This window comes from Sphaeramia orbicularis, chromosome 7, assembly GCF_902148855.1.
Source record: "Sphaeramia orbicularis chromosome 7, fSphaOr1.1, whole genome shotgun sequence".
In the NCBI taxonomy this organism is placed as follows: Eukaryota; Metazoa; Chordata; class Actinopteri; order Kurtiformes; family Apogonidae; genus Sphaeramia; species Sphaeramia orbicularis.
Genome location: NC_043963.1, coordinates 39821760 through 39835806, shown reverse-complemented (window position 1 = coordinate 39835806; position 14047 = coordinate 39821760).

Genomic DNA, 14047 nt, shown 5'->3' with positions numbered 1-14047 from the left:
CGGGTGTCCACCAGTGGTGATTTCTCACAGACTGCAAGAGAAGCCCGGCTTCCCCTTTCATTACGAAAATTAAATGGTTAAATATGTTTGGTTGTGTTGACATTTCATTGACTACACATGTGTTAAAACACGTTCATCTCACAGACGAGTTCGTTCAGAATCAGCTTCATCACAAATCATCAGACTCGATGTTGTTCACTTCTCATACATTCCCGTTGCGCTGTTTCCTCATACGATCTATGGTCAATGCATTTCCCTGTTGAAGCCTGGCTTCTATGGGAGTCTGTGGGATCGAGTGGAACCTTTTTTTTCATTGCGTCAAAACTGGACGGTAATTGGATAAAGGTTTTCTTTGAGTTCAAATGAAATTATTCCCTGTATGTAAATGGGTATGATATGTGTGAGCTTGCTGTCATATCTATAGGTTGATTCGTTGTTAATATGATGATTAAAAAACAAAAGACAAAAAACGAGGCAATAAAAGGATAGTCATAAAAGCACATTTTCTCTTTCTTTTTTTTTTGTCGGTGAAGTTATCGGGGTTTCCTTTGGATTCGTGCCGATACGGGATTGACTTGCTTTTGGGTCGGCTGTGGATTCACAGACTTAAAATGACTTGAAAGACACTTGAAAGTGAACAAATTTTTGTTTTTCGTTAGAGTAGGACTTTTAATTTATTTTTAAAATATAAAGATTAAAAACAAGTAATTACGTCTGTTGTAATATCATTTTCATTTAACATTACGCATGACGTGCAGTAGGAACGAGATGCCACAGCACTTGACACCGTGCTGTGGAACCTGGTACCGAGCTGAGCTGTGGTACCGAGCCATGGTGCCATGGCACCTGGCACCGAGCTGTGGCACCGCAGTACCACGGCTCGGTGCCGGGTGCCGTGGCACGACCAAGGTGCCGCGGTATCTTGGGGCCAACGCTTGGTGCCGTGGCACTGCAGTACTACGGCTGGGTGCCACCGGTGCTGCGGCACCACCGGTACCTCGAGCCGAGGCACCAAGCCGTGGTACTGGTAAAATCCTCGTATAAGCCACGTCGGACTATAAGCCGCAGTGTTTAAAGCGTGGGAAAAAAGTAGCGGCTTATAGTCCGGAATTTACAGTAATCACTTCGTCCCCCTCTGGAACAGGTTGAATCTGGACTCATCCAACCACATGACCTTCTTCCATTGAAACACAGTCCAGTCTTTAAGCTCTCTATCAAACCAATGGTTATTTAAGAAACGAGAAGCTGCTCACTGCATCAGTTAGAGTTAATTATCACAGTATTGAACCAATAGAAGGTTCTTACCTGGTAAGTCTAGGTGGCACCTTTTTTTTCGGTCCAACAATGTATTTTAGGAGTTGTGCTTTTCATGTGATTGAAGAAGACAGTAGTAAAACTATTCATTAAGTAAATAAATGACAGTATGACTATGTTACAGTGACCACAGTCCTAATGCTAATCTATCTTAAACAGGTACAGTGACATTAATGAATGACCTCAAGGAAAAAAAAAAACATCCACGTGACAACGTACTATAAAGTTTATTACCAGTAAGGTCATATTTCTGGAAGGTAAACATCTAATTAGATAGATGAAATTATATATTAATCACTATCAATCATCTTGATCACTAAGGCCCTGTCCATACAAAGACAGTTTCGGTCGTATCTACTAAAGTTTTGAATCGTACAGGCCTTTTGTCCACACGAGACCGGCGTTTTCAGTTACTGAAACTACAACTTTTTGAAACCAGGTCCCAGAGTGGATAAATCTGAAAATGCCAGTTTCACATCTTTTCTAAAATGATGATGTCATAGCCCCACCTCTCTAACCCTTCACCCCGGAAGCAAGACGCCACTTCACAACAACAACAACAACAATAATGGCGGACTACAGAGTAGTGCTTGTGCTACAACAACTATTGAGCTTATTACCTCTGCCGAGGAGGTTATGTTTTCATCGGGGTTTGACTGTTAGCAAGATAACTCAAAAAGTTATTGACGGATTTTGATGAAATTTTGAGGAAATGTTGATACTGGCAAGAGTAACAAATGATGAAATTTTGATGAGGGGGGGCTGATCTGCCTTGGTGGAGGTCTGCGCTAGTTGCTAGTTGGAAATATTGAAGCAGAATCTTCGGCTGCTCCTTCATCAAACAACCATAGCTAACAATATTCACTACATGCTTTTGGATCTACTGTAGAGAGGGGCAACCAGAAGGAAATATTGGGTCAGACCTGGTAGAACCAAGCAAGCTTTATGCGCATGCTCCAGGTCTTCTCTGTTTTTTGTGAGAGCATTACAATGCCACATACGCCTGGCATTCCTGGCACGCCTGGTTTTGTGTGGATGCAGATATTTCCTGAAACGACTCCTTGTTTACGCAGCACTTTTTTGAAAACGACAAAGAAAAAGATTGGATAGGAAAAGATGCGGTTTCGTGAAGACATGGCCTAAGAAAACTGAAGAGTAACTGTAATGAGGATTTCTCAGTATTTTATTACATTGTATAGACCATGGGTTGGCAACCTTTGGTATCTAATGAGCCATTTGAAGACCGAAACAGAAAAAAAAAATCCTGTCTAGAACCAAAAGATACCCTCAGATGTTTTACCTCAAACTGGTGACTGTTTAAGAAGCTCTTTAGGATTAGATTGTATGAAATAGGTAGAGAATAAATCAACATTTCGGTGCATTTAGAGAACTTATCCCAGAGGAAATTGTGTGTTACAGTTGCTTAGTTACACAGTTTGAACAAACAATTTGTACAGTAGGTTATGTACTAGACAGATTAGATTATTAATTAATTATGTGGTTATAAAGAGGAATTATACGCAATAGTAGTAATGGCAGAAGTAGCAGTAGTCTACTTTTACTACAACTACTACTACCACTACTTCTTTTTATTCATTTGGAGTAACATAACATAAGACTGACTCTATGGCTGTGACAATAATAGCAATGTTTGGGAAAAAAAAGTTCACAATATGAACTAAACCCTTCCAACTAAAAAGAGTGAACAAAAAGGTAATTTCATTTTATGGGGCACCTCCTCTTAATTCTCTCTGCAAGTAAAGGTGTGTGTGTGTGTGTGTGTGTGTGTGTGTGTGTGTGTGTGTGTGTGTGTGTGTGTGTGTGTGTGTGTGTGTGTGTGTGTGTGTGTGTGTGGTGGGGGGGTGGTGAAAAGTGCAGATGGTAAATGTTTGATTATGAACCGGGCCCAGTGTTCAGTGGGAGGGACATAAGGGAGGAGACTGTGATTGATGGTGTCAACAGAGTAGACGAAGGTGTTGGGAGCTGTTGACCCAGCTGAATATTAGTTGTCGCATCCCGTTGACTCCCGGTGTGTGTTTTTTAACTCCAGAGCCGCCGAACGCTTTCTCCAAGCAACGACGAGACTGAGTGGAAGTCCGCTCCCTGCTGCTGCCTCCGGTGTGTGTGACTGACCACAGCATGTTTGTAGACCTGCAGACTGTGGGGTGTGAGTGGCTGAATCTGTGTGTGTAGGTTTGTATACATATGTTTTAGCGTGTGTGCGTACCACAGGGAGGTCCGGCTGCTGCACCCCACCCTGCTGACTCTCTTAAATAAGCACTGATGGTGTGTTTGGACTGTAAGAAGCAAGGGCAGCTGAAGAAATGTAATAAACTACTGAAGATTATTTCCTGGAAAAATGTAATTACACCAGAAATAAGCACAAATACTGAACAAATTTTTATTTGATCAGAACAGGATCTAATTCTATATCACAAAACTTTCCTCTGTAAAAACTAAAAGTTCAGGACTTAGATAAAGTTTTAACATCTGGCTTCACCAGTACAAAAAAATTACAATACATATATAAATAACTAAATAAAATTATGTTTTACAGACATTACAGTTTAAGATCCTGCTCAAATATTCATATTCTATTAGTTGTGAAAAGAATGCATAGTGTACAGTCCCTGAATCATCCGACATCAGAGCATTATTTTTGTGCAGTCCCAACAACGGAACTAACATCTGCCTCTTTTAGAGAGAAAAACTTTTGTAGTCTACAAACAACAGAGCAAAATACCCATCTGAATATATATTAAGAGTACGCAGAAATCCCCAAACAGAAAAACAAAAATGAACCTCCACCATGTCTGTATGTATTTGAATCAATACCTAAAACTAGAAAAGCACTCAAAGAGCGCAGACTCTCACCAAGGCAGATCAGTCCCCCCCCAATCACCACCAAAGTTTAATTATTTGTTCCTTGTGCCAGTATCTACATTTCCTGAAAGTTTCATCCAAATCCGTCTATAACAAACAGACAAAACCCAATGAAAGCATAACCTCCGCCGTTCCTTGGCTGAGGTAAATATCAATACTGTACTTTTAAATATCAATACAGTATCATGAAATATTGCAATATATTGCAGAGCTGATATTTTCTTACACCCCCAATAGGCATAGAGATAAGTGCGTTTCCTAATATATACATATATCTTTGTAAATAAAAGATACCGAGGTTACAGTATGTGCACACTTAAAGAAATCCACATAAGGTATTCCAGTAGTTTGGGTTTCTTCTAAACCACTGTTTTGTTGGCGCTAATGACAGGATATCCTTGACCGCACCTTATTCATAATGATATTCCTTTTCTCTTATTTGCCTGCCCTCTGCAGTATGGGAACCAACTTCCTTTCCAAGATCCGCTCACTTACTAGAAGACATTGTTTGCAAACATAAAATGACTACACATGCAAGGTTTCCCCCATAATTATAAGACTTCGATGCAGTACTCAAGCCAAATGCATGTAAAATCACTGGAAAGCATCAATAGAAAAGTTTTTTATATCTGATGGTTGCCAGCAGTTCATTCCCAGCTGATTTCTTTACCAGGTTTTGGTTTTAAGTTTTTTGATGTGTGTTTATTTTATGCTCTAGATCAGGGGTGTCAAACGTGGTCCGTCAAAGGTTCTAACCCGGCCCACGGGATGAATTTGCAAAGTGCAAAAAATGACACTGACGATACTAACAGTCAGGGGTTTTAGTTCAGGTTCCACATACAGACCAATATGATCTCAAGTGAAATAATAGTGTAATAACCTATAACTTAATGACTCCAAATTTTCTTCTTGGTTTAATGTGAAAAAAGTAATATTACATCATGCCTATAAATAATGAAAACTACAAATTTTGTTTTGTTTAAGTGCAAAAAAATAACATTAAATTATGAAATTATTTTCATTTACAAACTATCCTTTAACAATAAAACGTGAATAACCTGAATAAATATGAACAACCTGAAATGTCTAAAGAAAATTAAATCCAGTTTTAATAATATTCTGCCTGTTTTACTAAATGTTTTGTAGATCCGATCCATAATGCACATGTAAAAATGATAAGTTGAGGTATAATATTGTTAAAATTGCACTTTCTTAAGAAATTTCAGTTTTTTCAGGTTATTCACATCTTTTTTTGTTTGGATAGTTTGCAGATTAGTTCCTTTTTGGACATAAACAAAGGCATATATTTTGAGTTGTCATAATTTATAGGCTGTTATGTTATTCTTTTACTGGTCTGGTCCGCTTGAGGTCCAGTTGGGCTGAATGTGGCCCCTGAAGGAAAATGACTTTGACACCCCTGCTCTAGATTTTCCAAGTGTTTTTTTATGTGTGACATTTTGTTATGTTTTTTTTTTAAACATGAAATTTTTAGGGATGGTCTAACCATCTACCTGCATGATGATATCTTGCTCAAACTCAGGGAAAACATAAATTATCTGAAATTATTTGAAAATAAATATATGTAGCTTGTAGCAAATGCCATTTTCCAATTCCCATGAAACTGTCCACCACAACCACAACACCCAAGCCCCTCATAAATGTAGGGAAAACCCAGATATAATTCATAAGGAATGCACTTTCATTTTACAGTTGTAATGTGAATTCCTTACAGTGTTGGATTTCATTGTCATGTCTAAATTAGGGCCCTCTGGAAAAGCCACAGTGGCAGTCTAAGTAGCAGAGAGTGCAGCAGAAATCACTCTTAAAAATGAGGTAGTATTTTACACTTCTGCTACTTCCATCATCAAAGTTAATGACTGTTTTGTTTTGTTCTGTTCTTTTCATTTCTTATAGGGTGGATTTCACTGCAGAATTTTGATGGTTTTATGCGTCTTATGTGTGAACATCATCATACCAAACACAGAAACCCATTTACTCATGAATATCATTGTTGTATTGTCCTCTACAACACAACACAATGCTATCCAGTGGTTAGAAGACGAAAGATTTTTGATAGATGAGATCAGCATTAGATATCAAATTCCAATTTGATCGCTTAGTGGCAGTGATGCTGAAGTCATGTAACTGTGGTATGATTTCTTTGTAGCCTAACAGTAACACTTTACTATTCACAGTTTTTATCTTAAAAGGTTTTCTTTTATGAAGATTTTCTTTCTTGAACAGCCACTTGAAAAATCCCTCTGACTTTCTGTTAAAGAAACTATAGTCATACAAACTTGTCGACAAAACCTTGGCATTCCTGCAACTCTCTCTGTGACTCCTACCAACAGTAGTTTGTTGAATTGTAACTTGAGTAAAATAACCCAGTAAAACACAGTGCATTAGTTCAACTGATATGCTAAGAATGAGGTCCAACACAGGACCCTTTCAACTACCCCTCCAAGTCATTCAGGGCATCAAATGGTGAAACGATGAGAGATTGCACCGTAGTCATATATGTCCATCAGTCATACAGCTTCTTCGAGAACGAGGTATCTCATTCATCAGTGTGTTTCTGTTCCATCTTGTGAATTGCATGCCAAATAAGGCTTCGGTCCAACCTTATATTGGCATCTGTCCAAATCCAATAACATGAGGACGGCTCTAATACAAGGTCTAAATACGACCAGGATGCATTTCAGGATGCATTCCTCTCCTATCATCCAGGATGCATTCAGCATTGGTCTGGGATGCGTTTGTCCACATTCTGTAGCAGTCTGAACAGGTTTGAGTCCTGGGATGCGTTCTCAGCTGACATGGTCTGTCTAGCACACCTACAGTGTTAAAAATGTCTGAAATTTATAAAAAAAAAAAAAGTCCAAAAGATGTGCTTATTTGAGGTGCTGTTTGAGCTCATTTGAACGATGAACCTTCACTATTCTTAACTGCTTTTTTTTTTTTTTTTATCCTTGAGGAAAAAGAATATTCACAATTTACACAATAAAATGCTTTAACTGCTTGAAGAGTCAACCATTGCTAAAGTGTACATCAACGTTTCAAATCCAGTCAGTTCATCTTGATGCATTTGCCAAGTTTCAAGGCTGTAGATAAACCTCTTTGTACTTGATATATCAAATAAGAATTTTAGATCCTATGAGACATGATCTTGGAACACATTTTGGGAGGATTTCTAACTCAAGGTGTGACCAGATGCACTTCGAGTTGGTCATACAGTTGCAGCAAAAATTATTAGACCACCCTTGTTTTCTTTAATTTCTTGTTCATTTTAATGCCTGGTACAACTAAAGGCACATTTGTTTGGACAAATATAATGATAGCAACAAAAATAGCTCATAAGAGTTTAATTTCAGAGCTGATATCTATCCATTTTCCATGGTTTTCTTGATAATAACCAAAATCACTTTCGTAAGTTCTTACATCAATAGCTATGGCATTGTACTGACAAAACAGTGCTTTTAGGCATTCCATGTTTTCTTTTCTGTCTGTTTTAGTCACATGATACACACAAGTGTTAGTACTTGATTGCATATGACTTTTGATGGTCTAAAAATTTTTTCCGCGACTGTATGTCTCTGGATGTGTTGAAACACGATGTGAAGATGTTTTTCCCCATTGAACCTCGGGTCATTTGTTTCTTGTCTAAACCTTTTCAATATAACACAAAAGAATGAAGGAGGTGATAGAACTTTCATTCATAGAAAACCAAGTAATGATTGCGAAATCATAAAGGTAACATAAAATTAGTAATCATCACTTCATAACTTTTATTTTGCTCCTCTTTGGCTTGTTCAAGGAGTCTTAGCAGTAGAGAAATAATACTTATAATGTTGGATCTACTTGTTATTAGCTTTGCGGTGCAAAGTTTGTTGCATTTGTTTTATGAAATTATTCTTGACATACATTGGTTTTGCACTATTAGCTTTTTTTTTTTTTTTTTTTTTTTTAAGATATTTGCCCATTTAAGTGCTTGTTGTCTGGATTGTATTCTGTTGAGCTTTTAACTGATGTTCTTCTTGGTATGTGTATGTGTAGCATGCGTATATATCTACAAATGTCATGTAGCATTACCATGGCAACACAGACAGAATTGCCACCACCCTGTACTATGGGCAGACTAGTTTAAGTGGCTATTCTTACACCCGGCTCTCAATATCTCTCATTGAGGCTATAATGAACATTGTTTTAAAGAAGTCTTAAAAAAGCAAATTAACTAATTTAGTATTTTTTTTTTTTTTATTCACTTTTTCAACTATTAACAACTAAATAACAATGAATTTAAGCTGTTGAAGAATAGCATTGATTACATTGTTGCTTGACAGGTCTTCTCTTAGTCTGAAAAAAATGTCCCCATATGGAATTAAATGAATCACAGTTCCCATTTTCCTGCATTGTGTTGCAGTTATAGGTGAAATGGCACTTGAGCGGAGGTGAAGGTGTCTGGAAAACCATGTGACTATGTGGAAAGGCACTTGCTTCCTGCTCTCCCACCTCTCTTCCTGCTTTTGGGGAGAGTGGGCGGAGTCTGAGCAGCAGTAGGAGGAGAGGGACGGGAGTATAATAGCCTAAGGAGCCGACAGACACTCAGGTTAGTTGTCATTTAGCTTGCACACACAACACACATTCCGGTGCACAGACGCTGCAGTGGCACTGGTCGGCTTTTCTGTTCCAGAGGATCTTGCAGCCTGACTCGTGCTCATCATGTAAGTAAACTTTACCTTCTGTCCTGCCATTTGGAGCGTCTACACTGTGCAGACATGAGGTTGTGGTTGTGTTTCTTAAAGGGGGAGGGTCTTGTTGCTTCGGTATCAACACGTGAGAGTACTTTGGACCGGACTGATTCTTGTCAGCTTCTGTTTTGGCTTGATTCTTTTAAAATCGTTTAACAAAAGCACTCTGGGTCTTTGTTAACCATCAGACAACACAAACCAAACCAGTTAAAATCTCAATTGTTGGAAAACCATACCTAGCAAAAAAAAAAAAATCTTGATATTGTAGTGAGTTAGCTATTGTCTTTGCCTGTGGCTCTGCCTACGCGTCCTCGTCCTTGAGATGGAATGCCAAATCTAAAAATACTGGTCTTGATTATAACATTTGGCAGCTCTGCTCCAGGACTATTTTCATTCTCTCAGCCCTCTCAGCTGCAACAGGGTGAGAAGCAACATGACAGGCTGACGGAGTGGATGCAAAGTGCCGCCAACAAGTTCAGTGTTGATGTAGGCTTTCAGGCAGAAAAGGAAAGTGTTCTGTAGCAGTGTCATCTCAGAGGTACTTGAGTTGATTTCTGATTGTGTTGATTAACCCATAAAGACCCAAACAGCCACCGGCAATCAAAATTATCTACTGATCTAAACGGGTTAATCCCTGTTGATCCACTAATCTTATCAATACATGTAAATAATTGGTGTAAAATGCAGTTTATCTTTTCATGGTCATCAGACATGACCCATTTGAACATTTAGAGACTCCGTAGTGAACATGGAAGCACCATCATCTACAACACTGATTCACCAGTAAAACCCAAGGAGTTTGACAAAGACAGGATGGACACACTTGTTTTAGGTTAAAGCTGTGTATGACTTTTGTCACTAATTTTTTATCAAATCTGTAAAACCCAAGTCATAGCCTAATTATCACAAATCCGTAGGTCTTTCTATGATTATGTGCCTGAATCTCTTCCCTCATGGTGAACATTTTCAAAGTGTACTCTTCTATGAACAATCCATTTGTTTACAAACAGAGGCAGTAGGTCACTCGGGCATTTTCTGAAATTTGTCGTGATGTGCATCGTGGGAAGCGGAGCTCCTCGCAGCTGCAGTAGTTGGAGGCAATGAAGCTGTTTCCGTGTTTGTTGCCGCTGCGGCCATAATGTGGCTGCATGGAGCTCCACTTCTCACAATGCATGTTGCAGCAAATTTCAGAAAATTAAAAAAAAAATCACAGAAAGACTTACGGATTTGTGATAATTAGGCTATGACTCGGATTTTACAGATTTGATGAAAAATTGGTGAAGAAAGTTATACACAGCTTTAAGTTATTGATATCTTTGCTGAAAAAGTCACTTTTTCTTCAGTTTTCTCTGTTTATGATATAATAACCCGCAACTTTAATCTGAGCTCTAATGAAAATCTACATGATCAGTAAATTAAATTTAAAAAAATCCCATTTTTACACTGAAAAAATGCAAAATACAGAGCATAATATTATAATAAATGGAGATAAATCACTTAAGAAGGGTTAAATAGAGAGAAGAATTCATTTGGGAACACCCAAAAAAGCAGCACTGGGTCTTTATGGGTCAGCGTTGTTTATTTGAAGTTTGAGTTTAGCTGTATCTGAACCGTATGTCTGGGAGGAACAGACATCAGGATGTTCGGAACAGCCGAGATTCTTACCTTCGAGTTACAGATAAAAGGTAACTGGGGTTATACTGTACATGGTTAACTGCTGGGGACTGACTCCTTCTATCCAAGCCCACAGTGAGGCCTAGCCACTGAGGCGACTCCAGTGACCACTCTCCCTCCCACCAGCGTGTGTGTTTGTGTGTGTGGTGTCTAATGTGACAGTGTGGACAGTGGTATGTGATTGCATCCACGCCTCTGTGTCTCTGGAATGTGTTCATCATCGCTCTGAAAGGGGGTATATTATCTCTCTCCCTGCATTTTTATTCTCCCTTCAGGCATCACTGTTGCATCATAAACCCGTGGGTGCACACACATGCCGGTTTAAGGCACCTTTTGTGCTTCTTTTATCATGAAGTTGGCATATAATTGCATCAGCATATTTCTGACTCCACATGTGCCCATACATGCATGTGCACGTGTGTTACAACAGGTTAGTAAGGTGAGCAGAGGGCATAGAATAAATGTACACCCAGCTCTGCAGATGAGTTCGTTTGGGTTTATGGTAGTTTTCAACATCAGCAGAAATTCTTTGCTGGATCAGAGATATTTCAGCCTCTAGAGACCATGGAGTGCCAGAATCTCTGCGGGCATTGTAAAACTGTGGTGTTGTACTCCTGCATGTGTGTTACATTGTGCATAGAGAAAATTTCTAGGATTAAATTTGCTGTGTTTACAGGCACACATACTGAGTTCTGAATTAGGTCTTTGTTTCTGAAAGGAGTGTCCATATTCAGTCACCTATGAAATATTACTGTTATTCAGATTTCAGGAGCATTCTATAGACATGTATAGTGTATTCAGATTAAACTTCCTAGTTGTGTTTTTTTGCTGCAGAGTGCAAAATAATGTCCTCAACCCTGTTTTACTGTCATCTATGTGTGCTATAAACAAACCATTTAAGAAATGTTCACTTACCAACAATGGTAATAGTTTGTGGTGAAACACGACCCCCAACAAATCACACCTTTAGGGTCTGGAGAAACGCCCCTAAAATCCTGCGTTAACAATTTTTTTGTACAAGTAGGGCAATGACAGTCGTTTGAAAAAGGTAGTTGAAGGAATGAAAGAGAGAAGGATGTGTTGGTCAGCACAGAGTTTAATACAAAGAAATGAAATGACAGGAGTAACACCAGTGACTTTTCCGTATTTTATTGTGATGAATAACATTTTAAGGCATAGTTGAACTGATGAAATATTGCTGAATGTAAAAAGGAATATTAGAGGAATATCCATTTTCATATTTAAAGTTCTAGAGAAAGTGCAAAAATTCAATATGTGCTTTTTAAATGTAGTAGACAGTCTGGTATACTATAGATAATGCTGCCTTCATTTACAATGGGAATTATGGTAAACACTACTTACAAACTCGAAAATTACACATGAACGCCCCCTCATGTCGTATTTTCCACAGGGGATCTGGGGAAAAAAGTTGCCAAGGTGAAAAGAGAGTAATGAGGGATTAGTCGCGAATGATAAATGCTACTTTTATTAACGTTCTGCTGCTGTTAGCTGATGATTTTGCACATGTATAGTATACACAATTTGCAAAAAAAAAAAACAATTTTACAAAAAAAAAGTGGAGTTTGCGTGTTCTTCCCGTGTGTGTTTGTTGGTTCTGTCCTGTTACTTAATTGGTTGTTCATCTTTATACTGTATATGTCAGGGTATACATGTCCTTGCGGCCCTCTTTAGGATAAAGTTCAGAAGATGAATGGAAGATAATGCTGTAGCAGATAAATTAACACATCCAAAACTGTTTTACTCAAGTAGCAGGTCATGATAAATTGTGTCATCCATTTTTCATTTCACTACGACAACAAAAGCACTTGAACACAACGCACTGGTAATTTCAAATTCACAAGTGGAAAGGTTCATCTTACCGATAGCACTTGAAGGCAGCATAAGTCCATGAAGTGTAAAATCTACCCCCAACTACTGTATCTCAAGCTTTTCTAATGCTTGAAGAGTAAAAAAAATGAAAGTAAATAACCTTTTTACTCCAGCTGTCCTTGCTTATGTCACAATTGTGTATTAAATCAGTATTTTTTTTCCCACCGTTCGTCTAATGTCTGCAAATTGCAAATAATCTGTTCGCCCTCGCTGCCGGCTTTAGCTCTCTCCTAAGGGAAAACTCAGCCACCTGCTCTCCTCTGATTACCTACTCAGTCAAAACGCTCGTCCTGACACGCACACGCGCGCACACACACACACACACACACACACACACACACACACACACACACAGTAATGCAGATGCTGATAGTCATGCGTTCGTGGCTGCACATACGCACATGAAACAGGATTGCAGTCAAGTCCCTCCCTGTCTTATGCTTGGTGTAATTGTGCAAAGATATGAGAGTTTCCCTGGGGCCACAAACACAGACAGTGGTGTCCAAAGGCGGAGGAGGAGGGGGCTTAAGGGGAGGCTGATGGATGAAGAGAGTTGGGGTGGGGGGCTGAGCTGGATGCTATAATAGCTGTCTGCTTATGGTTCAATGGTTGTTATTGCAGTTGACTCGACCGTACTGCATCTAACAGTTATATAACCCCAAAGTCCACACACTTCATTCATGCATGTCAGCTGAGTTTTCCACCCCTGCCAAGAGCTGTTTTTTTGTTGGGGATGATCAGTGTGACCAGAGCAGATAGGTGTGTATGTGTTTGTGTGTGTAAGATTAAGCCAATACATTTGGGGTTGAATCCAGTGAGGCCTGTTTATTACCACGCCCCCCCGAAGGGGAGACAAGGGGTATTGTTTTTGGTTCGGTTTGTTACCTCTGCCAAGGAGGTTATGTTTTTGTCAGCATTGGTTTGTTTGTCTGTTTGTGTGCAAGATAACTCAAAAAGTTGTGGACGGATTTGGATGAAAATTTCAGGAAATGTTGATACTGGCACAAGGAACAAATGATTAAATTTTGGTGGTGATCGGGGTTGGGGGTGGGGGGCACTGATCTGCCTTGGCGGAGGTCTGCGCTCTATGAGTGCTTTTCTAGAAAAGACAGCACAGACCTCCGCCAAGGCAGATCAGTGCCCCCCACCCCCCCCCCCCCCACCCCCCCAATCACCACCAAAATTTAATCATATGTTCCTTGTGCCAGTATCAACATTTCCTGAAATTTTCATCCAAATCTGGGACACTGATCTGCCTTGGTGGAGGTCTGTGCTCTCTGAGTGCTTCTAGTTTCTTTTTTGTCTGTTTCTTAACACTCTAGCAGCAAAACTATTGGTTGAATTCATACCAAATTTGGTTTATAGATTACCAGTGACCCAGAATAGATCTAAATTACATTTTGGGAAAAGTAGGTCAAAGTAAAAAAATTTTTATGATTTTTTAAAATCTTTTTTTCCCCTATTTAGTTATAATGGGCGAAAATTAAAATGTCTGTAGCAGCAAAATTATTGGGTGCATTCATACCAAATTTGGATTA